The 26,352-nt window shown below is 35.2% G+C and overlaps 1 pseudogene; it reads right to left on the bottom strand.

Annotated features, from left to right (window-relative positions):
- Positions 1-23,560: 23,560 nt before the first annotated feature.
- LOC129061641 (keratin, type I cytoskeletal 18-like) lies at positions 23,561-24,844 on the bottom strand (annotated as a pseudogene).
- Positions 24,845-26,352: the final 1,508 nt, after the last annotated feature.

Below are 26,352 nucleotides of genomic sequence, written 5' to 3'. Positions count from 1 at the left end.
TAAACAAAATCACCGAGTAAGGGGAAACATTTTAATTTTACAAAGAAAGCAAACAGGAGACATGACAAAGGACTTTTTTCTTCAATCTTCTCTCTGAAACATCAAGAAAATGGGGCTAGAGGGTGAAGGAAAAGAGATGTAAATATTTCTATTAAGTATTCATTAGTTTTGTTTCCATATTTAACTAAAAGAAAACAGTCTGAGAACTGTCTATAAGTAAGTTTATGTTCCTCTCTCTGATGTTTTTGCATTACTCATAATTCTGTTTAATTTACTCAACACTGAATGGATAAATTAGTCAGAAAAAAGGATATTTTCCCTCTTTGTTCACAAAGGGGTATTGGCATATAACCTTTGAAGTTTTACCCACATATGAAAATCGCTCATGAAAAAAATATGCTAACAAAAGTAAATCTCCACTTGCCATGATAATAAAAAGGAAATGAAAAACAAAAATCTTAATTATATCATTTCTATTTTTATGCTGACTAGAAGGCATAGATGTTATACATTTACATTGGCATTAGGTCAATGGTCATCCTTGATTTAAAGATTAGTTTCTTACTGATGGATAGCAAGAAAAGTCCTTTACTCTTGGGTAATATAATAGTGTGATTTCCTTACAGGAGTTTGTTGCTAGAGGTTTGAAAAATGTCCACAAATTAGTAGCCTGTGCAACTACTTTTAATAGCATATCGCTAGGAAGAATTTATAGGCTACTGGTCATTTTTTTACCTCCATTTTATCAGTAATTACTGCAGAAAGAACAAGTGAGTTTACAGAGTGCCTTACAGAGTGCCAAACACTCTCTGGAACAGTCCAACCCAGACTGCATAACTGGCCATTAACTCGAGGACATTGAGCAGGCTCTATTTGACAATAGGAAACCAAGAGGGAAAATAAAGTTTGATTCTCCTCCAGCTCTGTTCAATCATTTCCAAATAAAGTGACTTAGAATGTTGTGATATGTAAAAGGGTAGAGTGGAGAAAATATTTCAAGAAAACTATAAAACTAGTTTTGGATATTACATTCCCTAGTTGGTTCTATGTCTACACAAATTAAAGCATCCATTCAGGAATTAGCTGTTAAGTTTCTAAAACTTTTTTTTTGTAAAATTCCATTTTCAGTGGAGATGTCATAATGTGCTATATCCCTTTCCCCTCCCTCTGGCTTTAATTCAGGTGATAGACAGGAAAAGGAGAGTTCCAGATTCCCGCCTTTTCCCAGCTAAGCACAGCTTTTTCAGCTTGAGGTATAACAATTGTAGGAAATGGTGAATGATGGAAACATTTTCCTAGAAGGGGAGTTTGAAGCCTAGAAGAGCCACTCCTGTTGGAGCCATAACTACTTACAGTGGCATGAATCGGAGGAAGCTTGCCACATTGAGAAAGCCTGCACAGACGAGCTTGATAGAGGGCTAGATTGTCACTTCCTGAAAGTGATGGACTAACACACTCCCAGGATGCACCTTCCTCTGACATTTCCTGAGCTTTGCTTCATTATTTTTCTACTCTCAGGATTTAGTGGAAGAGATTGCAACCTACATTTTTTTTAAAGAATACATATAAAAGGCAGCTACTAAGAATAATACCATGAAGCAGCAAATTGTGTGTGTATACTATGTTCCTTGTGTTAGCAATTCTTACATGAGCCAAGTTGCAGTGGAAACAACTTAAAGATGGTCTTTCATTTTAAAATACCAAAAGAAAATTTAGCTGCTGAGAGACTGAAAGAAATACCTGGCCATCTGTACTTTAAAAACAACTTATTTCCATGCCTCATACATGGAATTTTCAGTCAGTGTTCATATGAAAGCAAATCATTCAGAAGTTGCAGGATTTTTATTTACCAAAAAAGTAAAAGTAAATTGTCTTGGTTGCCTTCTTTTAGTTGTTTATATTACAGTTTTAAATAAGATTGTATATGGGAAGTGATTTAAATTCAAAATGACTAGAGAATTAATATTGTCATTGTACTAGGCAATGATGTCATTTATAGTTTGGCAAGAGGTAACATATAAATCACATTTTGCTTTAAATACCATTGTAACAAATTAATATTGTCATATTTTATAATTAAGAATTAATATACACATTCTACAACATACTTTGGGATTAAGTAAATTTTCCCCAGGAAGGTGTATTTGGGAATAGGAGGAATATATGAATATTAAGCCAAAGAAAAAGATTAGTCATTACTGTGGCCCCAATATTAATAATTAACAAAAGCTTAAGAAGTTAGATTGAACTCTAGTATGGAACTTCCAGTTAAACAATGATGATGAGGATACAAGGCATTTCCCGAGATTTTATCTCTGATTAAGAGAAGTTGTTGAAAGCATTTGGCCTTTAATTCTAACCAGTCCTAAATCACCAGGAAGTATCCTCAACTTTATTGCTATTTTAAGATACACTAAAAGCTTTCAGAGAGAAAATGATGAGATATGATGATCTGTCTATTTTTAAGCATGATGCAGCTCAAAGATATTCAGATTGCTTTAACAATTTCTCAGCATTCCATACAATTTGTGCAGTTTACATGTAGTATTACTACATACAGTCTAAGATTTATAGTGTAATGGTTAAGAGTAGGCTTTTTTAGCCATAAAAAATATCTTTGAATCTTGGTTCCAAAATACTAACTCTGTGCCTTTGAACAGATTACTTAATTTCTTCACGTAACCATTTCCTACACTGTGGCATGGGGATAACACTATCATAATAAATGACGATTAAATGAAATAATGAAATAATGTTAGGCAAAGTACTTAATACAGTATCTCATAGGTATTGATAAATTCAGTTCCTTCATAGGCATTTTTAAGTTTCCCAGAAACTTTCTAGTTTTTTTGTTTGTTTTTTAGCTCCTCACTTGTTTCCCCAGAAATTTTTAAACTCTAAAAAAGGTATTTAATAATTATTTAATTATCTCCATTATTTAATAATTGCTTTCTTGCATACTTTTCCTTAAAAATTTTAGAAAATTAGGAACTATCTGTTCCTACATTAAAACTCTCTCAAATTGTGCATGTTAGGGACTTGTCAGATTATTTTATTAACATGACTATATCCAGATAATTACAGAATGTACATGAAAATAATGTGTCTGTCTCTAGAGTTTGCTGTGCTCAACTCACAATAAAATGTCCCTATTGAAGGCCTGAGGGTACAGAAACTCTTTGCCTAATAGCTCCAGTTTTGACTAAGAATAAAAATCAATTTTGGTGTTGAGCTCCCGAGTATAGTATACAGTGTGCCAAAGAAAAATAAGAAATCTGGCAAATAATACTTTCTCTCTTTTATTTAAAAAAGCTAATTCATATATCATTTACATAGTAATAATTTCTTATAACTGTGAATTCTGACAAATGAGATAGAGAGCTTTAAGAAAACAATTTTAAATTATTCTTAAATTTGCATGGATTAGAAGTGTTGCAGGGGCATAGTCCATGTCCATTAATAAAGTGAAGGACTAGATAGATTTAAATCAAAGAAATGGAACAACAAATGAACAACAGAAGAGCCTCAATAGGGAAGTAGGGCAAAAGGTGATATGAACCATTCCGTCCTTCCCCTTTTTTTAAAAAAAATGTACAATGAGCCATGATGCATGTTGAGGAGGAGACCATATAAAGACTTAAAAAGATAAGTGAGTGTTTGTCCTCAAATAATTTTGGTTCTGGCCAAGACAACAGATGCTCAAACAAATAGATATGATATACTATAAAAAGCATTATAATCAAAGAAGGTACAGAGTGGAAAACTGTATGGAGAAGAAAACAGGCTTTATGGAGTCAGAAAAACCTCATGGGAGGGTATGTATTTAACCTAGATATTGAAAAATAAACATATTCTTTTTTTATTTCAAAAAGTTCAAAACACTTATGAAGTTTCATTGAAAAGCAGTAGAATACAGAAACACCAAATTCTCACTTTAAAGTAAAATCAACATTTTCCAGAATCTTCCTAGTATTGTACCATTCTTATCACTATTAAAAAACAAAACCAAATGCTAAGAACCATGTGATTTTACTCATATGTGGAATATAAAACTGAAACTCATAGACATGGACAACAGCATGCTGGTTACCAGAGGTAAGGGGGTGGGGATAGTAAAGGGCAAAGGGGGCCAAGTACGGCGACCGAAGATGATGATTCGATCTTGGGTAGAGGAAAAAAATGCAATATACAGATAATTTTTAAAGGAAGAAAAACAAAAAGCCAAAACAAGTTTGGATCCAGAATAATTAATGAAATTGCTGATAAACATTCTTCTCATAGATCTAGTTATTTTTCTAAATTTTACATTTGAACTTTTTCAAAAATGAGTTTTATAATTTGATTAATATTTGTGAGAATTTGACTTGCTTCATATTAATTTGTTGTAAAAAAGCACACACACCTTACTCAAACTTTGAGAAAACATACGTTTGTTCATTAAAGGGTGAGCATATCCTTAAAAGCACACAAATGGAAAGAACTTCCAGGAAGTGCAAAAGCATGCATTTTATTTTTTAAATTTTTTTCTTTTCATTATTCCCCCTCTCCCTCCCTTCTGTTTTATTGTTCATGTTTTTTATCTTCTTTTTCTTAGATAAGTCCCTTTAACATTTCATATAATAAGGGCTTGGTGATGATGAACTCCTTTAACTTGACCTTATCTGGGAAGCACTTCATCTGCCCTTCCATTCTAATGATAGCTTTGCTGGGTAGAGTAATCTTGGATGTAGGTTCTTGCCTTTCATGAGTTTGAATACTTCTTGCCAGTTCTTTCTTGCCTGTAAATTCTCTTTTAAGAAATCAGCTGATAGTCTTATGGGAAGTCTCGTTTTCTCTTGCTGCTTTTAAGATTCTCTCCTTATCTTTAATCTTAGACAATGTAATTATGATGTGCTTTGCTGTGTGCTTCCTTGGGTCCAGCTTCTTTAGGACTCTCTGAGCTTCCTGGATCTCCTGGAATTCTATTTCCTTGGCCAGATTGGGGAAGTTCTCCATTATTTTTTCAAATAAGTTTTCAATTTCTTGCTCTTCCTCTACTCCTTCTGGCACCCCTATTATTCGAATGTTGGACTGTTTAAAGGTGTCCATAGGTTCCTAAGCCTCTCCTCATTTTTTTGAATTCTTGTTTCTTCATTCTGTTCTGGCTGAATGTTTATCTCTTCCTTCTGCTCCAAATCGTTGGTCTGAGTCCCAGTTTCCTTCCCTTTATTGTTTTTTTCCCTGTATATTTTTCTTTATTTCACTTTGCATAGCCTTCGCTTTTTCCTTCACTTTGCAACCATACTCAACCAATTCAGTGAGCATCTAGATTACCAGTGTTTTGAATCATGCATCTGATAGGTTGGCTATCCTTTCATCAGCTTAGTTTTATTTTTGGAGCTTTGATTTGTTCTTTCATTTGGGTCATATTTCTTTGTCTTGGCACACCTGTTAAGTTGTAAGGTGTTGAGGCTTAGGTATTCGCCAGGGCAGGGCAACTCAGGTTGCTGAGTTGTGACGCTGTCTGTAGGGGAGGGGTCCAGTCCAAGAGGGAACAGTGCCGCTTCTTCTGCTCTCAACCTGCTTTCAGTCATTTCCCCCACTACTCAGAAGCAAATTGGGCCCTTCTAGTGCTGATTCCCAGGTGGGTGGGTTTTTGTACATTCTAGGACACTGTGGGTGTCTCCAGTGGACTCTCCTGTGAGGCTGGGAGTTTTTCTTGCTGATGCAACCCCCACAGCTTTTTACTTGCAGAGGTTTTGAGGCTTTCTTTTCTCACATGGAACCCTGGATTGCACAGTCTATGTCACTCCCCAGCTGTTCCTCTGGTTTATATGCACACAAATGTGGGACTGCCCAGTCCTCCAGCCACCCCCTTGCCATGCTTCCTCTCTGCCCCAGCTGTCCATCTCCTCTCCTCTTACCGGTCTGGATGAATGTTTCTTCTTTAATTTCTTGGTTGTTGTACTTCCATATAGTTCAATTTTCTGGCAGTTCTGGTTATTTTTTGTTTTTAAATTTGTTGTCCTTCTTTTGGTTGTGCAAGGAAGCAAAGAAAGCATGTATTTTTTGCACACAGATATGAAAGAGCATAATGTGTATGGGAAATGATATGGCCCCCAGTGGAGATAGAAAGTAGAATGTCTGGAGATTGAAATGCATACTGAGGCCATGAGATAAAGTTGGGACATAAAATAAAGGCCTTATATGTTTTGCCAAGAAGGTTAAACTTTTCCTATGACTGAAGAAACACTACTAAAAAGTGTTAGAGAATGAAGCATGAGCCAAGTGAATGGAGAGGAGAAAGCTAATTGAGAAATGATTGTATTTGTTCAAATAGACCTGCCACTAACATTTGTAGGACAGGACCGGGATATAAATAGAGGCCCCAGCCTGTGGCCCTCTCCTTTTCCCTCCTCCAACTCTCCCCTCCACCACAAGAAATCTCAGACAAAAAATAACACCCACTAATATCACCACCCACTTCCACAATATCCAGGAAATACAGAACTTTTGGCCAAAACACAGTCCTGCGAGTCCCCACCCAAACCAGTAGAAGACAGAACCAAGGAAGAGGCCTTTGAATAGTCCTAGGTTTTTTGGAGTGTCATCTAGAAGAGCGAGGGACACAAGGTCCAGGGAAGCACATTGCCCTCGGCTCTGCAGATTTCTCACCCTTGTTCTATTTTTGGAGCTTTAGCACAGGATCAGAGGATGTTCCTCTAAAAGATATAGTTCAGAATAAATATCCTCTCACGTAGGTGGTACTTGTACAAAGATGATATGATGTGGGCCAAAACTAACTCAATGAGAGTGGTTAGAAAAAAAAAGGCCAGTCTCATATCAGTAAGAATCAATCATAGCAATATGATAATAGACAATATCAGGCAAGAGTATGTGAGATGGCTATATACTTAACCCATGAGAGGAGTAAGTGAAGAAGGACACAAATTTCTGTGTTGGTAGACAGAGTAAATAGTGTCAATAACAACTATTACCATGGCCACTATTACTCTTGCTACTATATTACTATGTAGTTCTTAGGTATCAGGCACAGCTCTAAATGCTTTAGTCAGGTAAAAAGGGAAATATAGGAAGACAGTGGAAAGAAATTTGAAGGACTGGAGAAACTCTGGGAGGATGATAATGAATATGCTTTCACACTGTGAGTTTGGGTGGTTTAAAAGCATACCTTTGGCCATAAAAAAAAAGAAAATTTTACCCTTTGCAACAGCAATGTTCCATCAATCCATCTCAATTTTATAACTCTTATTTTTAAAACAAGCATATTCTAGTTGCTTAGACTTAGTTCTCTTCATTTTAAAGCTTCAATCTCATGGTCAATTCAAAAAAAAAAAAAAGGATCTTACGTGTTTGTCATTGGTAAAATAGTCATCTTCATTCTCTTCATCAGGACTACTGATCTGCTTGCCTGTAGTCCTGATATCTAACAAATACTCAGTCTCTAACTATGAATTAGTACCTCATACCACCTTCCCACACAAACAACAACTAGGTTTTCATTGAAATGCCTTACTTATTCAACTAGATTTTTATTGACATATTTTTTAATTATTAGAGGGGAACTTTTACAGAACCATTCAGATTTCATTTATCAATTAAATTTGATTTAATCCTTCATCAATTCATTGGATTTCTCATCAAGTCAACTGAGTTCTCATATATGGATATACATATACATATCCTTATCCATACATTTATATACATAAATATATGTGTTATTTGGCCATAACATGTAGTACAAAATAGTTTTCTGCAGACAGTCACAATATTTTTTTTGCTAGAAAATTAAATCACATCGCATCTCTTAATTAAACTTTATGATGGCTTTCCATAGTATTTAAAATAAAACCTAAACTCCTCACCAAAACCTAACATCATCTAATTCAAACTACTTTTCTGGTATCTGCAGGGAAAACTCTTACCCAGGTCTTTACATGACTGGATCCTTCTCACGTGGCTTTGACAAAATGTCACTCAAATAGCACCCCATCCCATTCACTTGTTTTTCCTTCCTTGGTGGCTGTTAAACTTACTGTTATCTAGACTCATGGACAAAACCAAAGGGGAAGAGCTGAGGGAGGGAAGGTGGGAAGGGGCAAGGGAAAGAGGTGGGGGGGAGGCAGAGACAAATGTATTTAAAAAGTAAATAAAAAAAAATTTAAAAAAATAAAATAAAATCATATAATACTTGGTTATTGGTTTATTGTCAACCCAAGAAGAATATAAACTTCATAGCTGGGAGAATCTAGTCTTCTTTATCACCATATTCACAGTATTTAGGGATGTGCCTCACATAACATAGATACCAAGCCCCTAGAAAGTGTTAAATATATATACCTGTTGACTGAAAAGTGTTTAAGAAATAAACATTATAAATTATGTGGTCCATAAAATTTTTCATGTTGTTGAAACTGAAACTGAGAGAAATTATACTTTATGAATATTCACCATCTAGTTAATGGCAAAATCAAGACATAAACTTGAGTTTTCTAATTTTCTTTTTATTTTATTTCTTTACTTTATTTTTGTTCAATTACAGTTTACCCATTTTCCTCCTTTGCTCTCCCCTGTCCTGCCCCTGCCCTCCTGCAGTCAATCCCCACCCTGTTGCCCATGTCCATGCGTCCTTTATACAAGTCCTTTGACTAGGCCCTACTCCTTTTTTTCTTCTATTATCCCCCTCCCCACTCCCCTCTGGTCACTGTCAGTTTGTTTCTTATTTCCATGTCCCTGGTTTCATTTTGCTTGTTTGTTTGTTTTGCTCATTAGTTTCCATTTATAGGTGAAATCATATGGTATTCGTCTTTGGCCCCTAGCTTATTTCACTTAGCATAATATTATCCAGTTCTATCCTCGCTGTCAAGAAGAATAGGAGCTCCTTCTTTCTTTATGCTGCATAGTATTCCATTGTGTAAATGCACCACAGTTTTTTGATCCACTCATTTGTTGATGGGCACTTAGGCTGTTTCCAGCACTTGGCTATTGTAAATAACGCTGCTATGAACATTGGGGTGCATAGGTTCTTTTGAATTGGTGTTTTAGGATTCTTAGGGTATAATCGCAGCAGTGGAATCGTGGGGTGAAAAGGCATTTCCGTTTTTAGTTTTTTGAGGAAATTCCGTAATCTTCCACAGTGGTTGCACCAGTCCGCAATTCCCACCAACAGTGTACTAGGGTTCCCTTTTCCCCACAACCTTGCCAGCACTTATTGTTTGTTGATTTGTTAATGATGGCCATTCTGACCAGTGGGAGGTGGTATCTCACTGCAGCTTTAATTTGCCTCTTTTTGATGGCTTAGTGATACTGAACATCCTTTCATATGTCTCTGGATCCTCTGTATGTCCTACTTGGAGGAGTGCCTGTTAGGTCCTTTGCCCATTTTTTAATTGGATTGTCTGTCTTCCTGGTGTGGAGTCATGTGAGTTCTTTACATATTTTGGAGATCAAACCCTTGTCCAAAGTATCTTTGGCAAATATATTTTCCCATATGGTTGGTTCCCTTTTCATTTTGCTGATGTTTTCTTTAGCTGTGCAGAAGATTTTTAATTTGATGTGGTCCTATGTGTTTATTCTTTCCTTTGTATGCCTTGTCCTAGGAGATATATTGGCAAAAATAGTGCTACATGGAATATCTGAAATTTTACTGCCTATGTTTTCTTCTAGGACTTTTATGATGTCATGACTTAAAGATGTTTTCACTGATAATAATTTGTACTTTCAACTTTAAGAAATATAAGATGATTAACAAAAAGAATCAAAAGGATTTTATAAATTATGAAAAACAGCAGTTAATACATATAACTTCACTTTAATAAGTGCTCTAAAGCAATAATTAAGTATTCTGATGACTTAGCAATCTATTTTAATAAAAGCCTAGTTTGCAGTTGAAGTAAAAACAATAAAACAATTGTTTTTTAGGTATTAATCACCAGGTCCATTCGTCAAGAACTTATATCACATGTTCTTTATTTCTCAATAAATGGTCCATGTGTCCTCAGTTATTTACTATATCTCCTTTCTACCAAATTACTTGTGAAGACTCTATAATATCAGTATATATGACTGACAAAAAATGTTTTCCTAAAACCACCAAAATAAATCTATTTGAAGAACTAAAAGGAATGCTTTAAAGATCTAGGGAACACATCTATTAAGCTTTTAAAATCTCTTATTCTACTTAGAGTTAATAATGATTATATTGATATATTCCCAGAATCTTTAGGAAATGTTTTATTCAGTTATTAATATTAATAAAAAATCAAAATAATAATAAAGTTTTCAGCCAATTCAATCTACATTCTTTTTTACCTTAAGTTAAAAAGGAGGAGATTAATTGTCAATATAATTGACAAAAATTGACAGTATTGGAAACATAGGTATAATTACTCTGAAAATTCTTCCTGCATGACTTTTTAAAATGCAGTGCTTGTCTTTGTAAAATAATTCTTATGGGAATCATCATGACCTTAATGAAAGTTTCTAGTATTGCTATTGGATACAAAAGCAGTTTCCATGACTCAAAACCATTAAAATAGCATTTACTTTAGATATTCTTTGTTACTAATGTGCACTAGAAAATTTTTATCAAAATCATATTTCAATTTCTTGTGGAGACAATGTATGTTTATGGAAAGAAGGTAGTTCAATTACTGTTCAACTTTATCTTAGTGATGTTAACTATAAATGCTGTGCCACAAAAATATTTATCTGTTTAAAAAAACTTTAATAAAGAAACATAATTATTTACCATTGATATGAGGACTTGTTTTAAGGAAGAATGTGTGTTTGTGTGTGTTCCTCCTAAGGGCATACCTTACATATAAATGAGGCAGTTATTACAATTAATATTTATCATTCAATAATTCAGACTTGAAAAGAATATGCATGTACTGCAACCTGAGACTATAAAACATTAGCAAAATTATATCAGTTTTGTAATTAGAATATACAAATGCAATACCTCCACAATAATTATACTTTAGGATAAAACACAGATATTTAAGATGTTTCTAACTGCTATCTATCTTGCTAACTTCTAATTACATTTTAAATACTCAAATCCACTGTGGGAACTTTCAACAAGAAGAAATGCAGTGCTCCTAGATGTTTCATGCTATTTTCAGAATATAAAGCTTAAGCTAGTACATCTGTTGAATACTGAAATTGCCAAGAGGAATCCCCAAAGACAGTCTGCTTTTTCAGGCAGCAACTTTTAGCCAAACGTTTATAATCAGAGCATTTTTACCCACTCTAGGTGTGGCCTCGAATAGCGAAACACAGCTGCAAAGAAGTGGGTCAGATTTTTTAATCTTTCTGTTCACTCCCTAAGTGATGCAGGAAATATTGCCTTTTCCTCTCAGAGAAATTCATTGATTTGTGTTTGAAGGACTTCTCTCTTTCGTTGCCCAGCAAACAAAATATTAATTGTAATAATTACCTCATTTATATGTAGCTAAGAACATTTGATATGGCCAAACCTCAGGATAAAAATAAAGCAAATGCATTATTTGGATCTATTATGACATTTATCATTTTACCATGTTTTTTTAAAAAATAAAAACTTTGTGACAGGTTAGTGCAGAATTATGAATTATGTATGAAAAAAATGTTTAGAATTTTTAAAAAACATTTTAAGTGCTGTGCAACTTGAAAAATAAGAATTTTAGACTGTTCATAAGCTAACAGTGCACTCATTTAATGGAACAATGGTATATTCATTGTGTTCTTTTTGAATATCCTAAAATGCTGGCTTTTTCCATAAAAGAGGAAGCACAAGCTTCATGTGTGTCTTTATCAGCAAACATATATTCCATAAACATGTACTGACTGACTACCAGGTTTCAGGTTCTGTGTTACATGTTTGAAATGATGAAACAAACACCCCCAATGAGTTCATAATCTCCTAGGGAAGCAGGCATGTTAATAAATAAAACCCAGTAATGAGATATAAACAAAGTTCTTTAAGGACCTAAAGACAGTGGCCAAGCTTTATTTGAAGGCTCTTCTGTGATGCTTGTTAAAATGGGCAGTTTGGGGTCTAAGTTTCAAAACTATTGCATGATAATCTTGCGAGTCACCTAGGAATTTGTAGGAGATTTCACAGGCACCACAAAATAATTTTTAATGTACAGGCAATCAGATCCACTGAAGAGGAATCCACACCTTCTGAAGATATTGAAGAGGAGTTTTCAAGTAGGTGACTGTTGGAATGCAAAAGGGGTCCACCCAACTACTGCTTGTCTTTGTCAGAGTACTGCAGGATATTGGAAAAGCAGTATCACTTTTATTAATTATTCAATATCTGTTTGATAATTATTTATTGAGCACCTAATGTATGCCAGATGTCTTATATATGTATGCAGTAACAATGGGCTTACTGAGACTCAGGTTTAAAAAGATAATAGGCCCTGTTACCACATGGCAGAAAGAAGAGGAGAAAATATGTACCTCGATAGGCCAGCTCCCAAGAATAAGGTGAGAGGAGGGGGCAGAACCATGCAAGCATAGTTCTTCCTCCCAAACTCACCAACCTGAGAGTCTTTCCACCTGTCCTGAGAAGAAGAAAAGTAATGCGAACACACAAAAGTCATGCCTGTAGAGATGCTTCCTAGTGGCAGGAGTCAAAATGTGTCAGAAACATTTTTCTTTCCCCTTAATGGTGACATTTTAACTGGGTCCTGAAGGAAGGGTAAGAGTTTTCCATATCATGGTATGTTAAGGTGGGAAATAAGAGAACTAAAGCATTGAATGGTAAACATGTTCAAGTCCAAGCCTGATTAACACCAGAGCCCATATCTGGAATCTCCACATGAGACAATGAAGAGCTTTCAGAGGATTTTAAGTCAATGTGAAGAAAGAAGAGGTTTGTCTATTTAAGAAGATGGCTCTGGGATTAGTGTATGATCTGGGATAGAAAAGGAGATTAAATGGATAATAGTGGCAATAATTCAAGGTAGAAATTATGAGGGCCTAGGTGAAGATCATGGTAAAAGAACAGAAAGCAGTGGCTGTATTTTGTAGATAGTTCTGTAAGATGGTAGATGGGAATTGGTGACTAATTATGTGAATAAGGGAGGTGAGAAAGTGAGATTGAAGTTGAGTGTGGGATTCTAGTTGGACAGATTTGACATAATACAATATAATATAAAACATAATATTGGCATGGGGTGGAAGATGAGTTCTATTTTAGATGTTATTGGGCCACCAAATAGCTAATATCCAAGACCTAAGACTTCATGTTAGGGTCAGGATGAAGCTGACTGCCTCTCTTCCTTTCAGTATTGTTGAGGACTCAGATTCCTTTATTTTCCTCCTAGACAGTACAACAACTATTTCTATTCCTTGGGGTTCCACTGTATTTAACACCAACTACAAAAGCAGAACATATTTCTGTAAACATGCTCTTTTTTCAGTAGTATAAAGCAAATAAACAAATGAATTTAAAAAAACAAAAAAAATACTCATTTTAAGGATATTAAGACCTATCCATGTGAGCAAATTCCTTTGAGAATAGTCTGAGGTACTTAGCTAAGGAGAGTTTTGAGTCATATCTCTATTCAAATGTCATCTTTTAAAGAGAACAACCCTGACAAATTTTTTTTTTCATAGCACTTACCACCCTCTTCATAGCATTTACCATCTTCCTTATTCTTTTTTTTTTCACTTTTTATTGTTGCCTCTCCCCATAAGGATGCAGGCTATACAAGATTAGGCAATTTATTTTTATTTTTGATCAGTATTAATTACAACCTCAGAGCCTAGAATAGTGTTTGACACATAGTCATTCAATGGTATATAAAAAATAATATTACTTGAATGAATGACCATCAAGATTATATTAAAATGTCCATTTTCCAATGGTGCTATACAGAGAACTTGACAAGTTAAACAAGAATCTCCTCTGCTCCTGAAACTTTAGAGTCAACTGCGCTGTTTGCACTATTACTTGTATTATAGTCAGGATCAGTTCTAAATGTGATTGCATCTCATGATGTGGTTCCAACATCTACAGTTGATTGGACCCAACAATATCCAGTCTAAAGACTGGAATAGATTTGTGACATGGTCTGATGCCAAAAGAGGAGCCAAGCTAATCAAATATTTCTTGGAAATTTAAAATGTGAAGCCTAAAAACAACAAGTCAGTTAGCAGCAGGAGCTGAAGCCAGGAGAAGATATGAAGTAGAGTTAAGGCCAAAAAAATTGAGGTAGAGTTAGAAGCCTTGAGGACTACAGCCAAACAATCAGAAGCAATGAGAAAAGATAAATTAAAGTGATTACAGAAAAAGAACCAGGAATCAACCAGTCACGAGTAATAAGAGATTAGAGCGGATATACACAAAGAATGCTACAGAAACACAAGAAAGAAGAAAGATTTATTATTGCCCACAGGACAAAGACAGAGTTGCCTCTCTCATCTCTAAACCTGACACAGTTTCTAATGACTTTTGGGTTCCAATTCTAGCCTATATATACCTTATTAAAAAATCTTTCTATAATGTAACTTGAGCCTATGAAACAATACAGTTGCAGTAACATGGTTATAACATGGTTATGTTCAGAATTAATTTGCACTGATTATAAATAAATGTAAGATATCAAATGTCAACATAATTTATAAATTATTATGAAACATTTAATTTCCTGGAAAACACAACCTACAGCTTAATATCAGAATTCCAGTAAATGAACCTAGAATGACTATTTAGAGTAACTTACAGTGGAATGAAAAGGAAGAAGCCAAAAAGCAGCAAACTAAGAGATACTCTGTGAAGTTACGTCATTAGTACTATTTCTCTTTGAGTGCCTTCTCCCTAGTCTTCGCTTATCACTTTCTTCCCCTTTCCCTCTGTCTTAGTCCTTCTAGGCTGCTATAACAAAATGCCTTAGATTAAGGTGGCTTATAAACAACAGAAATCTATTTTCCACAGTTCTGAAGGTTGGATGTTCAAGATCGGGGTGTCAACATTGTTGGTTGGATAAAGGCTCTCTTCAGGGTTGCAGACTTCTCTTTGTATCCGCTCATAGCAGAAGGGGCTAGGAAGCTCTGTGGGATCTCTCTAATAAGAGCACTAATTCACCTCTCCCTCATGACTTAATCATGTCCCAAATGCCCAACTTCTAACAACATCACACTGAGTTTTAGAATCCCAACATGTGAATTGTGGAGAAGGAAGACACAAACGTTGAAACCATACTACCCTCACAAAAAAAAAAAAAAATGAGATTAGGTACAGTGTTATTTATTGTTTAAGCATAATGCAATAGGGGAGGGGGAAGAAAAAATGAAGAACCTAACTCAAAGTCATCTGTCTCCAGGTTAATATTAGAATCCCTCTTTTTGAAAACTTATGACCTAGGATTTAGACATTAATGCCTCCTTCATGTGACAGTGCATTACAAATGGAAATTGCTAGAGTCAGATTCACAGAATCAGAATGTAATTCTACACTTAAATGTTCTTTAGATAAGCCCATTATATGTGTTTCATTAGCTGTGGAATTTGATGTTCAAGTTTAGAATTAAATTAACCTCACACTTGGAAAGAACAGATTTCTCTCAGAACTAAAAAATAATAAATTGCTTCATAGTTGAGTATTTGCAATGACTCATGGGAAATATAACTTAATCTACCTGATAAATTTCATAATCTACTGATTTCAGAAACTTCTAAATAAAAATCTTTGGGGATGATGACATCAGAGACAACAAAAGAAGTTCTTTGACTTGACTTTAAGCTCATTGGGTCAAAAAAATATAAAAATCAAGCTTAATACTGAGAGTACTGCCTCTTCCTAATAAACAAAATCGATCAATTTAAAAAAATATATAGATAGCATGAATGGACACAAATTAAAATGATGACCTTTATATTTTATATTTTTGTATAGTGATGATTTCCTATTTCTTGTAGTTGCCTTTCTTTAAGGTCTTTACTCCATTTTCAAGAATAAGCATCTCTTCTAATCACATGATCCTGAAAGTCTTCATGTAAAATGCAAAAGTAAGGGATCATTAAAAAATAATGTAAAGAAAGTTAAAATAAGAGTATTGCCAAGAGTCTAAAATTTTTCATTTGTGAGGGTTTTTTAAGTAAATATTTCTGATATACAAGCATTAAAAACACAAATAAAAGAATCCCATCCCTGGAACAGGAGATTCTTTTTCTAATAAAAGAAGAGATCATGTATTTTTCAGGCAAAACTTAATATGAAAAAAAGTCTAGCTTTATTTTTTAAATGATTGACTAAAAAGAAAAATCTTATGATGATAGTTATACACATGGTGTATGTAATACATCATTTAAATAAAAATGACAACTGAAATGTCTGATGACAGCTCTGATAATTAAAGTGAGGAGCTAGTCCATTGCAAACATTTGCCTGGATTTTCAGTCTCCTCCCTGGTTTAATTGTAAGCAAATACCAATTTTACTGAAGCCAGTTAAAATTCATTAGGAAGAGCACAGATTATGTTAACTGATGTGAGGCCCTAAAATCCTATAATCTTTTTCCCATCTGTGTTTTGCTAAAATATCTGTACTCCTTGTGAGTCTTTAATGCCATAAATTGACCCATCTATGCAAAATGAACTATAGTAAACTCACTGATGTCAGAGGTGAGCCTGGCTGATATCACTGGGTGTGACAAAGACATCGCAATTTGTAAAACTCTGTATGCCATTCTGTTATGAATAATGTGTGAACACAAGAACATTTTCATAGTACTGATTTTTTTTCAGGAGAAAATTTCAAAGAAAAAGTACAAGATATGCTCATAAAAGGTAGGCAAGGTCCTATCTGCTGGAAAAAGGAACTCCTCTTAATTAGACACACATGTTTTGTTTCTATTTGAGTTTCTTAAATTTAAAATCACTCAACTATTTATGTATTTAAGAAATATTTTATGAGCAAAAACTATGCACAAGATTATTGCAGATAAAGGGATTAAAGGCATGTTTGCTCATTTAACATTTTTAAAATCTCTTGAAAGCTATCAAATGGAGAATTATGCAGAATGCTACATTTTCACAGAGTGGCACTCACCTGTGCTGAGCCTTGAAAAATGAGCTGCAAGAAGACAGAGAGAATAGCATTTGTGATAAACACAGAGGGAATAAATTGTAGGAAACTACCTATCCAGAATGAAGAAAGAACAGGGAGATGTGGCAGGATGGCAGAAGCAAAGCCGAGGAGGTGGAGAAGTGGCTAAGTCACAGAGTCTTTGATTTACTAAACTAAGGAATTTATACTTTATCCTGAGGTTAACGGACTTCAAGAAACTTGCAGTTTTTGAGGACTGAAGTCACATATATTCCTCTCTCCTCTCAGAAAATAAACTTCATTCTTCTTTAGAAATACAATTTTCCATATTTTTATAACAATAACACAAAAATGCTATAGACTTCATTGGCTGCATTACTCCTAGGCCACTTTAAATTTTAACTATATATTTGTGTACTCTCCCCACAATAACAATTAAAGTCTATGTCCTAGATTCCTTGAGGATTTAAATCCTCTTCAGTCATTTAACAGCCTGAATATACCGCAGAATGATATACTTTCTAATCCTTCCTCTTTCTTTTCTTAAAAAAGTTAGTGTTGGCAGTGGAGAGAATTAAAAATAAACAAATAAATAAATGCTTGTTTCAAAGGGAAATTAGGAAGAAGTGAAGCGATAAGTAATATCAAGTAACAATCTTCCATCAATTCCTATCATTTTCTTGTTTTCTAAGCATGTCAACATCTTTACCTGTGACAGAACTGATGCACATTCTAAATTCTGTTAAATCAGTCTTTTTGTTAGAAAGATGTTTACTTAGAAGTCAGACAGCATGAGTTAGAGGAAATACAACACTCAACTGAGAAGTTCGGATTCTTTGCTATGAATTCAGGTTATGTCACTAAACATGGCATAATCCTTAAAGTGGAGAATCAGATTAGTTCTTATCATTTGATTACTTAGGGTTCTCTATTAGCTCTAAAAAATGTATAATCTCATAATTTAATATTGTGTATAACAATTTCACTTTGAACTTGAAACAAATATAAAATAACATATGATGTACGTACAGTATAAGCCATGTACGGATATAATCCACCACGGTATTTGGTAAGTGAATATATCATCCCATGAGAATCAGGTGTCTTTCAAACCTACTACAAAGTCTAGTACTGAACTTATATAAAGGAACTGTCTTTTGACTAATTCTAATGTCCTCTTGTCAATATTGGCTTAAACTGTACATTAGAGCTGTGTTTGCTTTCCTTTACGGAAAGGCAAAACCCACCTGCATTAATATATGTATTTTTAATTCTGGTACAAAAATTTATATTTGAATTGTATTTTGTGTTGACATATAGTTAGAATTTCCTTTTAAAAAATCAGTGATGCATATATTTCTAAATAAACCAGCAAATCTGAGAAATAGTTACATGAAAATGATCAATTGTTCTTCTAATGAACATATTGCTCTAAACAAATGGATCCAGTGCACATAACTTTTCATTTTGAATTTCTGAAATCCAAGATGCAGTTCACTGGAAATATAAATGACCCAAAATAAAAATTTTCACAAAATAAAATTCACTAAATATTTTTAGATTGATCTTTCAGTTTTTTAGTGTCATGTTCATCTCGCGTTTGAAAGCACATGCAAGTAATAAAAAGAAATTGCATAAGAAAGTATGCCATTAGAGAAACTAAAGATCATCAAAATATATTTGTAAATCATAGTATTCTTTTATAGAGCATTTTTGTATTAAAAAATAGTACCATTCTGAATTAAAAGGACCAGACTTCAGAGGCTGAAGAGAGCAGAGAATGAGAGTGCTGCAAAGTCCTTAAAGGGCTTAGTGGGAAATATCCAAAAATATAAAACTTGGCGATGTGACTATGCATAGTGTGCACATGGCTCATAATCTCTACAAAACTGATGACCTAGAAAGAAAAGTAAGATAGAGGTGGAAAAATAGAGAGGAGATAATATTTTTAATAGCTGGGTAATTTAAAAATAAGATTAAATAATTTTATTTAACTTATTTTTTAATTTTATTTTAAATTCAAGCCCTTATGGTTTAATGTGTAACCAGTTTACTGAAGAGTTTCAAGTCATCAAGGCAGAGTTTAAGCATAAAATAATTTTAATTTTCCCAGTAATTGCCTTCTAGCTATGTCATGTTCCACTTAATGATATCTCGGCCAAATTCCATCGCTTTCTTGTTACATTTGGCTATTATCACTGTCTAATTTTATTTTTAAGATTCAGTTCTGCTTTTTTAAAAGAAAATCTTTCTCAATCCTGATTCCACATTCTTGTCCTCCCACCCTCCAACCCCCACATTAAAGAGTAGAACTGCATCTTGCTTGCTAAGAATGAGGGGTACACAGTGGGCCTGACTCAGGACGTCTCTCCTTTTTCCTCCAGGCACTAGTGTCCGCTGCTGCTGCAGGCAGGGAGGAAGGTAGAGAAACAAATATGCTTTACTCTTACCACCCACATACTGGTGAAGGGTGGTCCTTGAATCACTCCGATTCAGTCTGCTCTGCCCGATGTGTCCTCTGCTGATGGGGGTCTTCTTCTAGTTGGTGCGTGTGGTTTTCTTGCAGCAGTGTTCAGCACTGCCTTTAAACTCCTTGCTGCTGATCACAGGGACTTTAGTCCCATGCAGTTTCTCAAGCTTGGGTCAAAACACCCAGATTGGTGATTTTGTAAATTTGTATGAAAGCCTCAAGCTAAGTACTCCTTCTAGGGATGTTTGTGTCTGCTTTGGATATACCTCCAATGTTTTTGCTACATTGTGCCATCAAGCAGCCCCTTGGCTTCTGCCCCTCATGTAATTTCTTGAACCTTCACATGAAGTGATGAGTTGGAGTCCTCTTCCATAATGAGATTTTTCTTAGATTTTTCCGTATTCATTCTACACAGTCCTTCAAGTCCTGCTAACCTTGAGTATTCCAAATCCAGTTCAAGAGCCCTCCTTACCCAGCTTCATAGAACATTCATGAAACAATACCTTTTATTTCAATAGTAGACAGAGGAAACTGAAAAGGAAAACATCTCATATTCCTGGAATCCCAAAATTACCTTTCAAGGACTCTCTCACTACACACCCTCATCCTTGAGTGACATCAGAGTGGGCCTATATGTTTATAGTTTATCATGCTTCCAACTGGAGAGTTAGATGTCAATATTTTTGTTTAGGTACCTCTAACTTTTTTTTCTGGATTTAAAAGAAGAAATATGGCTTCATGTGATTAAAGAAAAAAAAGCACCTATATCATAAAGGAGAGGTAATAAACTTCCACTAAAATAATGTTCAACCGACAAGGTCAATGTTCTTCATCTCTCTCACAACTCTTCTTATTGTGATCGTAAAGGAAGGTGGTAAAATATCATTGAGAGTTTGGCCAGTATTCAGTGAGCCTAGCCGGCCCATAGCTATTTATAATTGTATGACGATTACTGTTTCTTTTAGAATGAGGGCTACACTTTGTTCTCAGATTTTAACAATTATCTTAGGTTCCTTACATCACTATTCCAATGAACCTTTGCTGAACAAATGAATAAAACATTTCCTCAAGTAGATTATAAGACCTTTGGAGCAGGAATTATACCACACCTAATTCCTCTCAAAGAATAAAATAATGTGATCTAAATGGTAAATAGTCAACATGATATTCCATGGATTAAATTAAAAACTCTAAGCGGTGGACAAAGAAAAAACCATGAGACAGTAAAAAAGTGACCAAGATATTAGTAATTTCTCATTTTTCTCATTTGCATCAGTAGGCAAAAATGGTGCTTAGGGCTTTCTGGAACATTGGGAATAAAAATAAATTTGTTTTAGAATGCTTTGGATGGCATAATGTACATAGTGATGCACCTTCCACTTTCCTGTAGACCATGGGACAGCTTTAGCATCATGAAGATCTAGTAAAGTGAAGCACCCATTAGATTTCATTGTACTAGCACCAGGAGAATGGAGAGGAACCAAATTCTGGTGAAAGACATTGCCGCTTATTGAAGCCCTTGTAAACTATTGTAGTCTAGAAAATAACTTCAGTGGCCAGGAAATACTGAGTGCCAGGATTAACGGTGCAATGCCCAAAAAGACTGGACTCATTTCTCCATATATTGATTCACTCAGTTGAGATTTCCAGAAGTCCTTGAGAAGCACTTAGCATGAAATCCTGTGTGAACAAATGAAAACTCCTGTAGGAGTTGCTGAGACCCCCCCATCTGTATATACAATCAGATGAAGCAGGGGAAATTCTAGTTACTCACCACCACCCTTCCAAGAGCCAGATAGCTAGAGGAGAGCTACTTACCATTTTTTCTCTCACTTGATAAGCATTAATGTTGAAAATTTTAGTGGATCAAATAGAAGCTGTTATAAATAGCCATGCTTAGAGCAGTTTTCATTAATTCTGCATTTTAGATTAATTTATTTTTTTAACAAGGCAACTTGCTGCAAAACATACTTGTTAATTTTTTTAAATAGCCAAATGTAATATTTTTTATAAGAAATAAGCTGCTATCTTGGGAATTTGTAAATATTATTTGCATATTTTTCAAAAGGAACAGATTTTGTGGTCAGGCCACATTATGCTCTTTAAGGTGCATTTAAGCATATACAATTATACTATAGTTAGATTCAATTAAAATTCTAACAGTATTCTTGCCATATAAACAAACATTCATCAGAGTTCTGAAAATGACTTAAAATCAATATCCTGTGCTTTCCATAGTCATGCCGTAGTCCTAAATTAGGTCATAATTTATGTAAATTTGAGTTACTAATAATTTACGAGAACTAAAATCTTATTTAATGACCAATTAAATCTCAAGTATTATCTATGCAACCAAATTCTAGATTAACGTATAGTAAATACAATTATTTTAAAGACCGATTCCAAAATTATTTGCATGTTAATATACCACTGATATTGAGGGGTTCAATTTAATGGACATTTTTACACATTAATATGTTGTATCTACGTCATATATGTAATTGACTATAGACATTCTTAAAACATATTTTAGCAGAGAATATCTACAAATTTAAAAACAACCTTTAAACTATTCATATATTGTTTCAAAACCATATTTCTTAAAGAATCTCCCTCTGGAATTGTCAACTCCATTACTGATTCCACTTCTGTGTCTAGGGTGATGCTAGGGAAACATCACGTAAAGGGACTCTGGTAGTTTGGAAGAGTGATTATCTTTAATTGCCTAAGGCGAAATAAGCATGCCTGGTTTACGACCGAAAAGAAGAGTCATGTTCAAAGTCAGGAAGCAAATTAAGAAGAAAAACTAAAGGGTGAAAGTTGATAGCAAATAGCAAAATAAAACATGAAGGCAAAAATGAGGGTTGAGTATAAGGTCAAGATGAAAATTACGAGAAGCAGTTGGCAAGTGATGGGGGAAAGAGGGTCTGCTCCAAAATTCAGGAACACCAGTGACCACTGCATTTGCCATGCTGGTGATTTAGAGAAGAAAGCTGGAGGGCTGGAATGCCTATAAGCTCCTCAATGAAAGCAAAAATTACAGAACATAACTCAGAAGATTATGAAGCAACAGTGGTAAAAAAAAAATCCAAGAAGAATTTTATCTTCTTAAAGTATGAGATTTTGATCTTTAATAAGTTGGACTAGAAAGATATATCAAAGCCTCTAAACAATCATCTTATCTATACTCCCTCAGAATAGTTTGGAGATTATGAATCCGAAGGCTAGAATCTCATGAGTAAGAAGCAGCTTGGATACAATTTTGGCAATCTGTGCTCTGGGCATTGGGCAATGTTTCTTTGCATTTCTTGCTTTGGGTTTATTGTTCCTTATCTTCATAGTAATGATTTTTACAGTGCCAATTTTTATAGCATGGGTATGAAAGGAGAAATGCCCTGAAATGCTACTTGGTATGCTAATAGGATAGACTCTGGGCCAGAAGTGCAAAAGGAACATTTAGATCTCTAGTGTTTCTCCAGGTCCATCCCCCAGACCCCTTACATAAGAAACTGCTAAATATATTATGACTGCTAAGAGTTACAGCGTTGTGCTGATTTTTGCTCTTCCTAATGATTAGTTGTGTAAATTTTCCTTTGATTCCATGAAATAACCCAGGTTCCTCTTAATAAATTCCATTGAGTTTTGGATAAGATAACTTGAATTATTCCTTATTGCTGGTAATCAAGTTAAGAAAATCTCTAAAATGATGCTATCAATCACATTAAGGCCTGGCCTTCTACTTGGGAATTTAAAGCTTTTTTTGTTGTTGTTAATTGCAACAAACATGCAATTTGGTCTCTTCTTCTCTCAACAGTAGTAAAGAATAGCAGTTCATGAATAAATCAAGTATGATCCTGGCCATCACAACCATAGATTGTAATAACAAATATAATAAATTTAGTACAGTAAGAAGAGTGCTTTTGAGAGCTTGTCAAACAAAGAACACAGACACACATAAGCTGGAAATATTGTAATCTTTTTTTTTTTGAACTCTGAACTTTTTATTGGCATCCTGCCTTGCCAAGGGATGCCCCACTTTTGCTGCCTTTAATGCCTCAAAACTTTGGTGTCGTTGACTCAGACACCACTTTGTCGTCCACAATCTTGCGGGTCGTGGTCTTTTGGATGGTTTCTAAGGAGCGGCTCTTGTCCAGGGCGTCAGAGTGAAGTCCTCTTCTTTTTCCAGTAGGTGGCGGTAGGTGACAATCTCAGCCTCCAGCTTGACCTTGATGCTCAGCAGGGCCTCATACTCCTGGGCCTGGTGCTGTCCCTCTGCCCGGATCTGGATCAGCTCTGCCTCCAAGTGCAGCTGGATCCCATTGAGTTGTTCCATCTGCATAGCATAGCGCATCTCCACCTCCCTCAGGCTGTTCTCCAAACTAACCTTTAGATTTCTCATTGAGTCCAGGTCAGTCTCCAAGGACTGGACCGTACGTCTCAGCTCTGTGAGTGTCGTCTCAATAGCACCTATCTCAGCAGTCTGTGTGGTGACCACTGTGGTGCTCTCTTCAATCTGATGGGACCAGTACTTGTTTAGCTCCTCTCGGTTCTTCTGAGCCAGCTCTTCATACTGGGCCTGGCGTTCTGCCCTGATTTTGCCTATGTCCTGAGATTTGGGGGCATCCAACTCCACGGTCAACCCAGAGTTGGCAATCTGGTTTTGTAGACCATTTACTTCCTCCTCATGGTTCTTCATGAAGAGCAACTCCTCCTTGAGAGCCTCGATCTCTGTCTCCAGCTGCATGCGAGTGATATTGGTGTCATCAATGACCTTTCGGAGCCCACTGATGTCATTCTCCACAGACTGGCGCATGGCCAGCTCTGTCTCATACTTGACTCTGAAGTCATCAGCAACAAGACGGACATTGTCAATCTGCAGAACGATGGGGCATTGTCTACAGAATGTGCAAAGATCTGAGCTCTCCGGTCCTCGATGGTCTTGAAATAATACCCCCAGTCTTTGACCTGGGGTCCCTTCTTCTCTAGGTGTGCCCAGATTTTGATCTCCAGTCTCCGATTATCAGCCTCTAGGCTTCTCACCCTCTCCAAGTAGGAGGCCAAGCGGTCATTCAGGCATTGCACGGTCTCCTTCTCGCTCTGGATGCCCCCTATGCCCGCCAGACCCCCCGCCATCCCTGCAGCCAGGCCTCCGGATCCCCAGCCGCCCCGCACGCTGGTGGAGCGGGACACCGAGATCCGGGAGCCCGAGCCCCGGGCACCTGCATAGACGCTGGCCGCGCTCCTGACCGGCCGGACCGGGTGGCTGGCCGACTGCACAGAGCCCAGGGTCCGGTAGCTCCTGGAGAAGCTGGAGCGTGTGCTGAAGCTCATGCTGTTCAGGGAGGAAGGCGAGAAGCCAACACTCAGGAGGAAGGCGACTAGCGGAGACTCAGGTTGAAGCTGCCGTCGGAAATATTGTAATCTTAATACGTGGGATTTCCTGAACTTATTTTTTTTTAATATTCCTACTATGTCAGTAGATTTCTGAGAGAGAATGTATAAGTGAGGGAATTTGTAAAAATACATTTCAAAAAAGTTAAAGGTATTTACTTACTTCCAGCCATAAATACTGTTTAAAAGTTTTCTGGTCTTTCTTCCTTCAGCTATCTTTTTTTTTAATTGCCTAAAATATATTTTAATTGCCAATAGTGTTATAACTATTTTATGATGTTTTATTGTTGTTCATCTATCTTCTAATACAACAGCAGTTCTGTGCCAAAATGATCTGTATATAAATGTCCCAAAGAGAAGAAAACTGCTTAGTTTGGGAATAGGTGGAAAAGTTTCATTTGACAGCATTGACAGTGAGCACAGACATTCACTGGGTTTTTGTTGTTGTTATTCTTCTTCAGTTACGAATTGATCTATTTTTTCAGTCCTGTTATTGCTTATGCCCTTTTAAAGTGACTATAGGAATAGGAATGAGAAGAGCTTTCACGGCAATCCTCTAAAGCTCTCACTTTAACTATGGAATATCAGCCCAAACACCACTAATAGCTTTGATCCACTGTATCTTGTGAATGAAACTTTCTAACAATCTATACTTAAAATATTTATATATTTTATTAAATAATTATTATTTAATAATTATATATAATATGTTTATATATTATATATAATTATATTTAATATATTAATAATAAAATATTATTAAATATTTTATTTAATAAAATATATAAATATTTTAAGTGTGTAAATTGCCTAGGGAAAGTAGTAAATAATGAGCTTATGAAAAATTCTCATGACTTTCACAATTCCCATGTTTCTTGGTTCATTCTGTACTTGGTAAAGTACCTAGTACATATTGAATAGTCAGTAAACACTTGTGAAATAATTGAAAACCATCATCTGGAAAAGACATATTCAGTATGTGATCATTCCTCACATGTAGACAGAAAGTATTAGGAAATAAGACAAAAAAAACAAAAATAATTTGTATTATCTTTGGTTTTATTCTAAATTCAGGTTTGACTTCATGTGTTACTATCTTTAATTCCCTCAAATGAAGTGACTGTGTTAGGAACTAAGAATCATTTTAAAAATCAAATGGTTTACGTGTTATATTAAATACTAATTCCCCTGACCCAATAATTAAATTTTAAAAAAGAAAAAATATTAAATGTGTTTCTATACTAGCAGCAAACTGTTCAATTGAAATTATAACAATATTTTCAAACATATTTTAATATCCGAAATTACTACTTTGTATGCCTTCTGTGATTTTGAGTTTCAATAAATGATCTTTATTATTTGCCTAGAGACACTCTTCCACTGACCAATGAAGAACATTATTTTGTTTTGCTTCCTAAAAGACATCTATTATTTTCTCTTTTTCACTA

The sequence above is a fragment of the Pteronotus mesoamericanus genome, unplaced genomic scaffold (assembly GCF_021234165.1).
Source record: "Pteronotus mesoamericanus isolate MK-2021 breed Mesoamerican mustached bat unplaced genomic scaffold, CSHL_Meso_final scaffold_651, whole genome shotgun sequence".
NCBI classification, from domain to species: Eukaryota; Metazoa; Chordata; class Mammalia; order Chiroptera; family Mormoopidae; genus Pteronotus; species Pteronotus mesoamericanus.
This window is presented reverse-complemented; position numbering and strand designations above follow the sequence as displayed.